The 12898-nt window shown below is 36.5% G+C and overlaps 1 protein-coding gene and 1 pseudogene across 5 annotated transcripts in view; both read right to left on the bottom strand.

The window, feature by feature from the left end:
- RABEP1 (rabaptin, RAB GTPase binding effector protein 1) overlaps window positions 1–12898 on the bottom strand; it is a 123754-nt gene that overhangs the window by 80174 nt on the left and 30682 nt on the right. The gene's annotated exons all lie outside the window — the stretch shown is intronic.
- LOC108408559 (SWI/SNF-related matrix-associated actin-dependent regulator of chromatin subfamily A member 5 pseudogene) lies at window positions 1761–8831 on the bottom strand (annotated as a pseudogene).

The following is a 12898-nucleotide window of genomic DNA, read 5'->3' as shown; positions in this document are numbered from 1 at the left end:
AACAAAACCCCAAACCAACAGAACACCAACTCCAGTAAAACAAAAGAATCTGAACAGTTTCTGAAACTCAGAAATCTTACTTGTGTATCACTGGGTTTTAAAATAAAGTATTAAGTATGAGAAATATGTCCATCCAATGAAATAATATGAAATCAGAAAAATTATATTAAACAAAACAAGATACAAAACTATATACAACATAACATGAGCTATGTAAAAAAGTACATAGAAAAAACAGACTGGAAAGAATATGCTAAATTATATTCAGAGTGGCTGCCTCTCTGAATCAAAGGGTAAGTAAAAGGATAAATTACGCTGATTAGATTTCAATTAAAGACAATGAAGTACTTCTGTTTTTTAGTTCTAGTGATGTTATCTTATTGCTCCATCTCAAAGTCTCTGGTCATAAAAAGTGCATATAATTAACTTCAATAGTCTTAACACCCTAATTATTTTTTTAATTACATTTTCTCAGGACAAGCAATAATCTAAAACAAATAAATTCCCTAAAAAGCAGTATCTTTTTCTATTTCAAGAAGGTCCTTCCAGCTAGCTATTGCCTTCACCTGGTACTCTAAAAACTCATCATGTTCAGTTTTTAGGAATAACTAAAAATATTACTTGCTGTACAGCAACTCATAATTGTGCTTTGTTTAGGCTAATATTTAAATAAATTCACAATTACTTAGCATGCCTTACAGAGGAAGAAGAGAGAGTAAAATGGGTGGAGCGGCAGGGATTACTAATCTAGAAAATAATCAAACAGCAGCCCGCTGCAGGTAATTCAGTTAACATTACCAATCACTTTGCAAATAGATATGGCATTTCGGAACTAAAGATAATTATAATTCTTTAGTACAAAAAATTGTCATTTCCCTTTACATAATTCCATTTCACTGTATATAATCCCCAAAACATCTGACTTTTAGCAACTTTAAGAAACTGCAGGCTTTTGCTTTGTCCATTTAACTCACATAAACCAGTTCTAAGACAGAGTAACATCTGGTTAAGAAGTTTACACAGAACAACTTCTTGGCCTTCCTTCTGTGAGTCAAAATGAAAACCTTATTTTGTCTTTTACTTTACTTTTTCTCTTTTTTGCAATTCTCTTAAATTAATCATGTGTCATAATATTTCAGATAAAAGATAACTCCCTTAAGACGATGGGTATCAAATAAGAAAGCCAATTATTCCTTATGTAAATGATTACGAGTTTATGTAAAACTGTCAGAAGATGTTATTATGAATTCAGGAAAAACATTAAGTGAAAGAACAACTGCCACCAAATGTTAATTCGGGGTGGGGAATGAGATAATGAAAAACTATTTAAGAAGAGATTCTTCAAAAGGCTAAAAGTAAAATTAAGGAGAAGAAACAATGGAAAAAAACTGATTTAGGGAAGAGTTAAAGGGACAGCAGGAGTGACAGGGGCAGAGGTGGAAAGATTCAAAGGATACAAGAATATTTTCTCATTTCAACCTCCCTAGAGATGTTTATCATCAAAATTAATAACCTTCAGACATTTAAAATGTGGAATTTTCTGGGTCTAATTTCTATATTATTGAGTAGGAACAATAATAGGATCATAGTGTTGCCACAATTTTAGAGATTATTCTAAATTCAGTATATTTCAAATTGAGTCTCAATCCATTAGTGAATAGTTAAATCAATTCAGTGATGAGCAATCAGCTTTTTAAAAATAATGAAATATAACAAAATATTGGCAATGCATGTAATATGGGTATACATTATTTCATGAAGTTTATATTTCATACACTCTCAGATTTATACTTAGTTGCAATGAAAAACATGTTTCTTAGTGTGGAGAGAGGTCAAAAAGTTTGCAAATCACCAATTCTTAATTCATGCAGGAATCCATTCCTACAATAGCACATATAGGTGATCATTTGCCTTCCACATAAACATAAATCTAGTAACTCAGTTCACTGCCTCACGTGGCAGCCAATCCCTCCAATCACAGATGTTAGATTATCCTCCCCTTTTCCCTTGGATAACTGGTCATCTGTTAGAAATACCTGTTCTTAATGGTGTGTGGGAGGTCACAGGGAAGACAGTATAGCACAGAGTAGACAAGTAGTGATTCTGTGGCATCTTACTACACTGACGGACAGTGACTGCAGTGGGGTATGGAAAGGACTCAAAAATATGGGTGAATGTAGTAAACACATTGTTTTTCTTGTGAAACCTTCATCAGAGTGTATATCAATGTTAGCTTAATTTAAAAAAAAAAGAAATACCTGTTTTTAATAGCATGACCATAAATCAACTACAGATCTTAGTTCTGCCCTACAGAATTAAAGAGGAAAACTTCTATTATCTGGTATCTCACACTTGCTGGCTCCTTTCTTCTCCAGATGAAACACCACCTAACCCTTTAATAATTCTTAAATCCTTCATTATCTCAGCTGCTGTTCCCAAACACAACAATTAATCAAAACTCTACATAAAACACGACACTGACAGTATCATATTGTCTAGTAGAAACATTTTTTCTGAGGGCCGTACTATTTATTGATGTGTACTGTAAACGTACCCTAGTTCTTTTGGCCACTACCCCACACCACCATTGTTAGCCCACACAATTAACAAAATCTAACATCTTTAAATCCTTCTCACTTAAACTTCAATTATGCCAAGGCTCCTCCAACTTATACCTGGTGCAGTTTTAGCTATGTTGCAGGGTTTTGTCTTGTTTTTTAACAAAGTTTTAAGTTAAAACTAAAGATAAAGCCTTTTGGTAGATCACCTGAGATCTCAGTGGAGGTTGATACATTAGACTGCTCTATTAGTTACAAATTCATTCCAACCTTCCTTAGTACCAAATCATGTTTCTTCATCTTATCCATGATTTCTTGTAGTCAAATAGCTTATCTTTGAATTTTAACAAGGTATCAAAAATTTGAATCAGAGAAACTTGTGCTTCAACACAAACCCAAGTGTTCATTACGTGAACTAGAGGCAATAGTTTAATCTTTCCAAAATTTCATTAAAATAAAAACAACACCCATCTTGCAGAATATCACATGCTTTGAAGATTAGAGATACCATCATATAAAAGCAACCCACATACAATAGTCACTAAAAGGATAGTTACTATTTACAGCTTCAGAATTTAATAGTTTTTAGGCCCCAAAATTCTTCTAAAAAAAAGGAACTGTTCATTTGGCTCGACTTGTCTAGAGATTCTTCCTTGTGATAACTACAAAATCACCTTACTTCCTAAAATGCTCATAACCACTACTTAATACTCTATTCTTTTTAAAATGTTCCAGAAATTGTGTTCAAGTACTTATCAAGACCAATAGGTGATAACAAAGCTTTGAGAAAAAGTAGAAAATACAGGAGAAGTAACTGTGCAGAAAAGAATGGGGGTTTCAGTGAATGCTCAGCAGATAAATAATGCAGTATAAACTATTTCCAGGCTGTATTCCCACACAGAATATATACTGACACAGTAAATCATTAGAACAAGTCTCAAATAATTGCCAAAAAAGGATAACTTCAGAAGTAAGCCAAATACACAGCTGAAACAAACTGCAGACATTTTTTAATACTCATCAAAATATAAAGTTCAGCCACCACTATTACATGCATTTTGCCAGCAATTTTCAAATCACCTCAATTTCTGATTACATTCAGTCCCATTATAAATGTCAAAAGCTGGTGTTCAACAGCTGACATAAATATGCATGGATGAAAATGGACTGTTCTCTATCCAATTTGTACAAACTGCTATTATTCTACATCCTAAGTATTTCAAACACCATGCCAAGCCAGGTGCAAAAGCATGACTATAATTAGACTGATTAGCAAATATACTTTCCAACTTCTTGTGTATTTAAATATCTTAGTTCTACACTTACAAGACAAAGAAGGCTATTGAAAATTTAACAATCGGGCTTACTTAAGGAAGAATTCAGTTTTCTGCCTAACTGTATTGCCATTCATAAGCAGAACTACATCATGCCACTTTAGGATCTGGCTTGGGACTCTGAAGAATTCACTATCAGTGAAGTTTAATTTAATCCTTATTTTTGTGTTTGAATTTACCAAGTATTGGTAATGCTGCTGATGGAAGTACAAAATAGCACAACCACATTGGAAAACAGTTTGGCTGCTTCTTATAAACACACACTTACCATACAATCCAGCAATTCTACAAATGAAAACATTTCTACACAAAGATTTGTACACAAATGCTCACAGCAGCTTTACTTATAATGGCCAAAACTGGAAATTACCGAGGTACCCAACATAAATAGACAAATAATAGTGTATCCATAAAATGGAATGCTATACAGCAACAAAAAGGAATAAATTAATACAACAATATAAATATATCTCAAGAGCATCACACTAAGTAAAACAAACCAGACACAAGTAGTATGATTCTACTTCCATGAAATTCTAGGAAAGGCAAAACTATAGTGACAGAAAGCAGATTAGCACTTACCCAAAAGTCAGAGAGGGGTATAACCTCAAATGGGCTAATGAAAGAACTTGGGAGTAAAACACTCTGTAACACTTACAGAAAAGTGTCAGTCAGTAAAAATTCATGGATCTATATACTTAAAATTAGTAAATTCTCACATATGTAAATTTTTTTAAATAAGTGAAGCCTGTTTTATTACTTCAAGTGTTAATGATAAAATTTCACCACGGCTGTTGCATTTAAAAAAGTGAAACTACATCTAGCTCAGTAAACAGATGAACCTGATGTCTCTGAATGACATAATTGAGCATTGAACAGTACATCTTATGAAGACCCGTAAATTAAAGAACTACTAGTTTAAAGTTAGTGATTACAAAACAAATATGTATTCATAGTTTCAGCTTTTTTTCCTTCCTCTACCATCAGGTGCTCCATCCATTTTACGTTTCTGAGTTGAAGGCTTTGGTCCTCTTTTTTTTTCTCTGCTTTCTCTTTTTCTTCTAGTTCCATGTTTTCTCTTTCAATCAAGGTAATTAAGGTGTTACATCTCCTCTGGAGCTCCACTGCTGTTCTGGACTTAAGAAACCAGTCAAATCTGAACTGTGGAGAGTTGCAAATACACTGTCATAATTCATCATAAACATTTTCTTTGTCAAATCCAAGTTTGTGCAGCATACAGATCAGAAAACAATCCTCTTCCTCAGTATAGGTTTTTCCTTTGTTAGTACCATCTGATATTCTCAGCTGATGGAAAGGTGCTTTGTACCGTCCAATCTTTGTGTCAAGTGCTTTTTTGATACTAATTCTTCTTTGAATTCTTGCCTCTCCCCTTTCATTCTGAGCCATAATCTTCTCTATGTCTTGGAGTTCATTGCATCTTTCCCAGAACACAGCTGAGTATTCAATAACTTCTTCTGGAGTTTTTCCTTCTACTTCTCTTGCTATATTTTCAATATCATCATGACCCCACTTCTCATTAGCTTTGATAAACTGGTTAAAATCTCTCTTATTCCAATTGGTAAATCCCTGTGTTAGAAGCTTCTCTTTTTCTTCTAATTCTCCATCATTTAGGGGTTCAGCTTCATCAATTTTAAGCTGTTCTTCTTTTTGTGCTTGTGCTGCATTTGGTAGGTCAGGATTTCGAGGCACCTTGTACCCAATAGTTTTTCTGTAATACAGAATTTCTTTTTCCAGTAATTCAAATAAACGTGGAAGAAAAAACTGGAAATCCTGAACATTGGGTTGTTTAGGAGGTCAAGGAGCCTTTGGTGCTTTAGGTTCACTGACATGAAGAGCTTCCCTGAAATAGGCATCAACAGCATAGTTGGCTTTTCTTTCTCTTTTAGGTGGTTCAATCCACTCTGTGAAAGCAATCTTTTGTTTTTCTCTATAATCTTCTCCTTCAAAGTTATAAACACTCGATTCTGTATCCATTGTAAAGTTTCTAAGTGAACTTTCACCCATCTTGGAGAGTTTTTTCATTCATCTCTGCAGTCTTCTTTGCATCTCTTTCCAAAATACCATCAATATCTTCATCAGTAATCTCACTTTCCTTTGAAGCAAATACATGCGTTGCCCCATGTCTGATCATTTGAAGCATTTCATCTTTGCCAATTTTGTTCAGATTCTGATCCACAAGTCTTCCTTGTTGAATGACTATTGAATCCAGTCTGAGTTTCATCTCAGCACGTTCCACTATTCTTCCTTCTACAGTGTTATCAGTTATAAAGCAGAACACTCTGACTGTCTTGGTTTGTCCAATTCTATGTGCTCGGTCCATAGCCTGGAGATCTACTTGGGGATTCCAATCTGAATCATACAAAATTACTACATCAGCGGTAGCAAGACTGATGCCAAGACCACCAGCACGCATGCTTAACATGAACACAAACTTTGTGCTCTTTGGTTCATTGTATGCATTGATGGACTCTTGTCTCTCATCATGGGGTGCCTGCCCATCTAATCTGCAATACTCATAATTTCTTCACACACAATAATCTTCCAGAATATCCAACACCCTTGTCATTTGACTGAAGATTAGTACTCATGAACCTTGTTCTTTTAATTTAGGGAGCAGTTTGTCTAATACCACCGTTTTGCCACTGTTGGTAAGTAGATGCATATCTGTGGTATAAGGTGGACCAGGTTCAGCTCCATCAAAGAGATATGGATGACTACAGCATTTCCTCAACTGCAACAGGATGTTCAATAACCTCATTTTGTCCATCTTCCCTGCAGAGTTTAGTATATCTATATCCTTCATTAATATCCGAGTATACCATTCCCTCTGCATTTTGCTGAGACCCACATAGATTTTTACTTCCTTCTTTGGAGGCAAACTCTTTTCAGTATCAGCTTTAATTCTTCGAAGGAGGAATCGGTGCAATACCATATGAAGCCTTTCAACTAGCTTTTGATCCCCAAGGCAATTATTTGTATCAAACCAGGAATCAAAGTCATCAGCTGAATTAAAGACATTTGGCAACAAAAAATTAAGAAGTGACCAGAGCTCATGCAAGTTGTTTTGAAGAGGTGTTCCAGTTAATAATAATTGATTGGTAGTCTTGAATTCCCTCACTATTTCTGATAACTTAGACTTTTCAGTTTTGATCCTGTGAGCTTCATCTATAAGTAAGTACCTCCAATTAAATTTTTTGAAGACAGACTTCTCTTTTATAAGCATTTCATAAGATGTTACACATACATCCCATTCTCCTGGTAATAAAACATCCCTGACAAAAGCAGCTCTTTGTTCTTTATCTCCTATCAAACAAACAGACCTAAGTGTTGGTACCCATCTCTTGAATTCACTCATCCAGTTGTGTAATGTAGATTTAGGAACCAAAACCATATGAGGACCAGGAATGTTTCTATAGTGTTTCATATACCCAAGAAGAGATATTGTTTGAAGAGTCTTTCCCAGACCCATTTCATCTGCAAGGATACCACTGATGCCATTCTCATACAAAGAAATGAGCCAATTTAATCCTCGAACCTGATAATCTCTCAGTTTACCCCATTTTACATATGATGGAGAGTCTTCAAATCAGTGCAAACGTTGGTTGCTTTGGAGCTTTCTGTTAATACTTCTTCATCCTCCTCTTGCTCTGTTCTACGGTGTCGGTAGTGGCCTACTGAAAGCAAGTTCTGTTTCTCATCCTTTTTTATTGGTGGGCACCCTGGTTTCATTTTCAAAGGTGAGGTTGGAGTCTTCTGAGCAGCAGGCTGAATGAAATGTGCAAACAGCTCTGTTTGCTTTAATAAATACTCAAACCTATTTGCTCGGTCAGTTTGCATTTTTTCTTCATAAGTAGGATCTGGCTCTTGGATTTCTTTTTGCTTTCCAGGAGATGCATCATCAAATACTTCCTCCACCTCGGAGTCCGCGGGGCCCACGCCGGCTGCGGAGGGGGCCGCCTGAGCCGCGACACCTTCGGTGCCTTCTAAAAATACTATTGTTAAACTTTAAATGGTTTTCAAATTAAAATAAATAAGTACCTTTACTAAAGCTATAACCAGAGGTCTGGCAATGCTGACCATCAGCAAAACGCAAATACCCCTCCACACACCACTACCATGTTTGCACCCCCTTTAAAAAAGTCTTCAAGCTTAACAGAAACAAAAACCCACACAGCTGAATGTTTAGTTGAGGAGCAGACTTCCCTTCCCATCTGACTTAACTATAGGTGACAAACAGACCCCACCAACATCAAGCACGACTGCGTCACAGGTAAACAAAAATAAAACAATGACTAGAACTGAACTGGAATTCAGTACCACTTAATATTAATATAAATCTAATTTTTAAAAGAATCAGTGGCACTGGGGAAGTCACCAGCTTACAGCTCAGTCCCAAAACTAATGTTCACAATACTTAAGTCATTAATAAAATTTTAATAATGTCCAGTGTATTCTGTTTAAGGAAACAGGGTAAATTATAAGTAATTTCAGAAAAATTGCTAAGAAAAATAGATGCTACACTCACTCCAAGAATGTGGTCGCTAAATACCATTTCCCATTAAAAGGAACAAGAGCTCCCTGGAAAAAAAGAGGAAGTATACAAGCTAAACCTGGAACATCTTAGCATCCACTGAGATTGTAATCAAAGGATTTACCAGTCAACTTAAAAGGGCACACTGGGGGAGGAGCCAGGATGGCGGCATGAGTAGAGCAGGGGAAATCTCCTCCCAAAAACACATAGAGCTATGAAAATATAACAAAGAAAACTCTTCCTAAAATAGAGACCAGAGGACACAAGACAACATCCAGACCACATCCACACCTGCAAGAACCCAGCATCTTGCGAAGGGGGAGAGGAAGGCCACAAACCAACAAGAAGGGAAGCTCTTCCAGCGGTCACTCATACCAGCACTGCAAACTATCTCTATCACCATGAAAAGGCAAAACTACAGGCAGACAAAGATCACAGAGACAACACCTGAGAAGGAGACAGACCTAACCAGTCCTCCTGAAAAGGAATTCAAAATAAAAATCATGAACATGCTGACAGAGATGCAGAGAAAAATGCAAGAGCAATGGAATGAGATGCAGAGTAAAAATGCAAGAGCAATGGGATGAAGTCTGGAGGGAGATCACAGATGTCAGGAAGGAGATCACAGAAGTGAAACAATCCCTGGAAGGATTTATAAGCAGAATGGATAAGATGCAAGAGGCCATTGAAGGAATAGAAGCCAGAGAACAGGAACGTATAGAAGCTGACATAGAGAGAGATAAAAGGATCTCCAGGAATGAAACAACACTAAGAGAACTATGTGACCAAGCCAAAAGGAATAATATTCGTATTATAAGGGTACCAGAAGAAGAAGAAAGAGGAAAAGGGATAGAAAGTCTCTTTGAAGAAATAATTGCTGAAAACTTCCCCAAACTGGGGGAGGAAATAATCGAACAGACCATGGAATTACACAGAACTCCCAACAGAAAGGATCCAAGGAGGACAACACCAAGACACATAGTAATTAAAATGGCAAGGATCAAGGACAAGAGTTTTAAAGGCAGCTAGAGAGAAAAAGGTCACCTATAAAGGAAAACCCATCAGGCTAACATCAGACTTCTCGACAGAAACCCTACAGGCCAGAAGAGAATGGCATGATATACTTAATGCAATGAAACAGAAGGGCCTTGAACCAAGGATACTGTATCCAGCACGACTATCATTTAAATATGATGGCGGGATTAAACAATTCCCAGACAAACAAAAGCTGAGGGAATTTGCTTCCCACAAACCACCTCTACAGGGCATCCTACAGGGACTGCTCTAGATGGGAGCACTCCTAAAAAGAGCACAGAACAAAACACACAACATATGAAGAATGGAGGAGGAGGAATAAGAAGGGAGAGAAGAAAAGAATCTCCAGACAGTGTATATAACAGCTCAATAAGCGAGCTAAGTTAGGCAGTAAGATACTAAAGAAGCTAACCTTGAACCTTTGGTAACCACGAATCTAAAGCCTGCAATGGCAATAAGTACATATCTCTCAATAGTCACCCTAAATGTAAATGGACTTAATGCACCAATCAAAAGACACAGAGTAATAGAATGGATAAAAAAAGCAAGACCCATCTACATGCTGCTAACAAGAAACTCACCTTAAACCCAAAGACAAGCATAGACTAAAAGCCAAGGAATGGACAAACATATTTCAGGGAAACAACAGTGAGAAGAAAGCAGGGGTTGCAGTACAAATATCAGACAAAATAGACTTCAAAACAAAGAAAGTAACAAGAGATAAGGAAGGATACTACATAATGATAAAGGGCTCAGTCCAACAAGAGGATAAAACCATTCTAAATATATATGCACCCAATACAGGAGCACCAGCATATGTGAAGCAAATACTAACAGAACTAAAGAGGGAAATAGACTGCAATGCATTCATTTTAGGAGACTTCAACACACCACTCACCCCAAAGGATAGATCCACCAGGCAGAAAATAAGTAAGGACACACAGGCACTGAACAACACACTAGAACAGATGGACCTAATTGACATCTATAGAACTCTACATCCAAAAGCAACAGGATATACATTCTTCTCAAGTGCACATGGAACATTCTCCAGAATAGACCACATACTAGCTCACAAAAAGAGCCTCAGTAAATTCCAAAATATTGAAATTCTACCAACCAATTTTTCAGACCACAAAGGTATAAAACTAGAAATAAATTCTACAAAGAAAACAAAAAGGCTCACAAACACATGGAGGCTTAACAACATGCTACTAAATAATCAATGGATCAATGAACAAATCAAAATAGAGATCAAGGAATATATAGAAACAAATGACAACAACAACACTAAGCCCAAACTTCTGTGGGACACAGCGAAAGCAGTCTTAAGAGGAAAGTATATAGCAATCCAGGTACACTTGAAGAAGGAAGAACAATCCCCAATGAATAGTCTAACATCACAATTATCGAAACTGGAAAAAGAAGAACAAATGAGGCCTAAAGTCAGCAGAGGAGGGACATAATAAAGATCAGAGAAGAAATAAACAAAATCGAGAAGAATAAAACAATAGCAAAAGTCAACAAAACCAAGAGCTGGTTCTTTGAGAGAATAAACAAAATAGATAAGCCTCTAGCCAAACTTATTAAGAGAAAAAGAGAATCAACGCAAATCAACATAATCAGAAATGAGAATGGAAAAATCACGACAGACACCACAGAAATACAAAGAATTATCAAAGACTATTATGAAAACCTACATGCCAACAAGCTGGAAAACCTAGAATAAATGGACAACTTCCTAGAAAAATACAACCTCCCAAGACTGACCAAGAAAGAAACACAGAAGTTAAACAAACCAATTACGAGCAAAGAAATTGAAACAGTAATCAAAAAACTACCCAAGAACAAAACCCCGGGGCCGGACGGATTTACCTCGGAATTTTATCAGACACACAGAGAAGACATAATACCCATTCTCCTTAAAGCGTTCCAAAAAATAGAAGAAGAGGGAACACTCCCAAACTCATTCAATGAAGCCAACATCACCCTAATACCAAAACCAGGCAAAGACCCCACCAAAAAAGAAAATTACAGACCAATATCCTTGATGAACGTAGATGCAAAAATACTCAATAAAATATTAGCAAACAGAATTTAACAGTATCAAAAGGATCATACACCATGACCAAGTGGGATTCATCCCAGGGACGCAAGGATGGTACAACATTCGAAAATCCATCAACATCATCCACCACATCAACAAAAAGAAAGACAAAAACCACATGATCATCTCCATAGATGCTGAAAAAGCATTTGACAAAATTCAACATCCATTCATGATAAAAATTCTCAGCAAAATGGGAATAGAGGGCAAGTACCTCAACATAATAAAGGCCATATATGATAAACCCACAGCCAGCATTATACTGAACAGCGAGAAGCTGAAAGCATTTCCTCTGATATCAGAAACAAGACAGGGATGCCCACTCTCCCCACTGTTATTTAACATAGTACTGGAGGTCTAGCCACGGCAATCAGACAAAACAAAGATATACAAGGAATCCAGATTGGTAAAGAAGAAGTTAAACTGTCACTATCTGCAGATGATATGATACTGTACATGAAAAACCCTAAAGACTCCACTCCAAAACTACTAGAACTGATATCGGAATACAGCAAAGTTGCAGGATAAAAAATTAACACACAGAAAACTGCAGCTTTCCTATACACTAACAATGAATCAATAGAAAGAGAAGTCAGGAAAACAATTCCATTCACCATTGCATCAAAAAGAATAAAATACCTAGGAATAAACCTAACCAAAGAAGCGAAAGACTTATACTCTGAAAACTACAAGTCACTCTTAAGAGAAATTAAAGGGGACACTAACAAATGGAAACTCATCCCATGCTCATGGCTAGGAAGAATTAATATCGCCAAAATGGCCATCCTGCCCAAAGCAATATACACATTTGATGCAATCCCTATCAAATTACCAGCAACATTCTTCAATGAACTGGAATAAATAATTCAAAAATTCATATGGAAACACCAAAGACCCCGAATAGCCAAAGCAATCCTGAGAAGGAAGAATAAAGTAGGGGGGATCTCACTCCCCAACTTCAAGCTCTACTACAAAGCCATAGTAATCAAGACAATTTGGTACTAGCACAAGAACAGAGCCACAGACCAGTGGAACAGAATAGAGACTCCAGACATTAACCCAAACATATATGGTCAATTAATATTTGATAAAGGAACCATGGACATACAATGGCAAAATGACAGTCTCTTCAACAGATGGTGCTGGCAAAACTGGACAGCTACATGTAGGAGAATGAAACTGGACCACTGTCTAACCCCATATACAAAAGTAAATTCAAAATGGATCAAAGACCTGAATGTAAGTCATGAAACCATTAAACTCTTGGAAAAAAACATAGGCAAAAACCTCTTAGACATAAACATGAGTGACC

The sequence above is a fragment of the Manis javanica genome, chromosome 4 (assembly GCF_040802235.1).
Source record: "Manis javanica isolate MJ-LG chromosome 4, MJ_LKY, whole genome shotgun sequence".
NCBI lineage: Eukaryota > Metazoa > Chordata > Mammalia > Pholidota > Manidae > Manis > Manis javanica.
The sequence above is the reverse complement of the archived record's forward strand: the minus strand, read 5'-3'. Positions and strand labels throughout refer to the sequence as shown.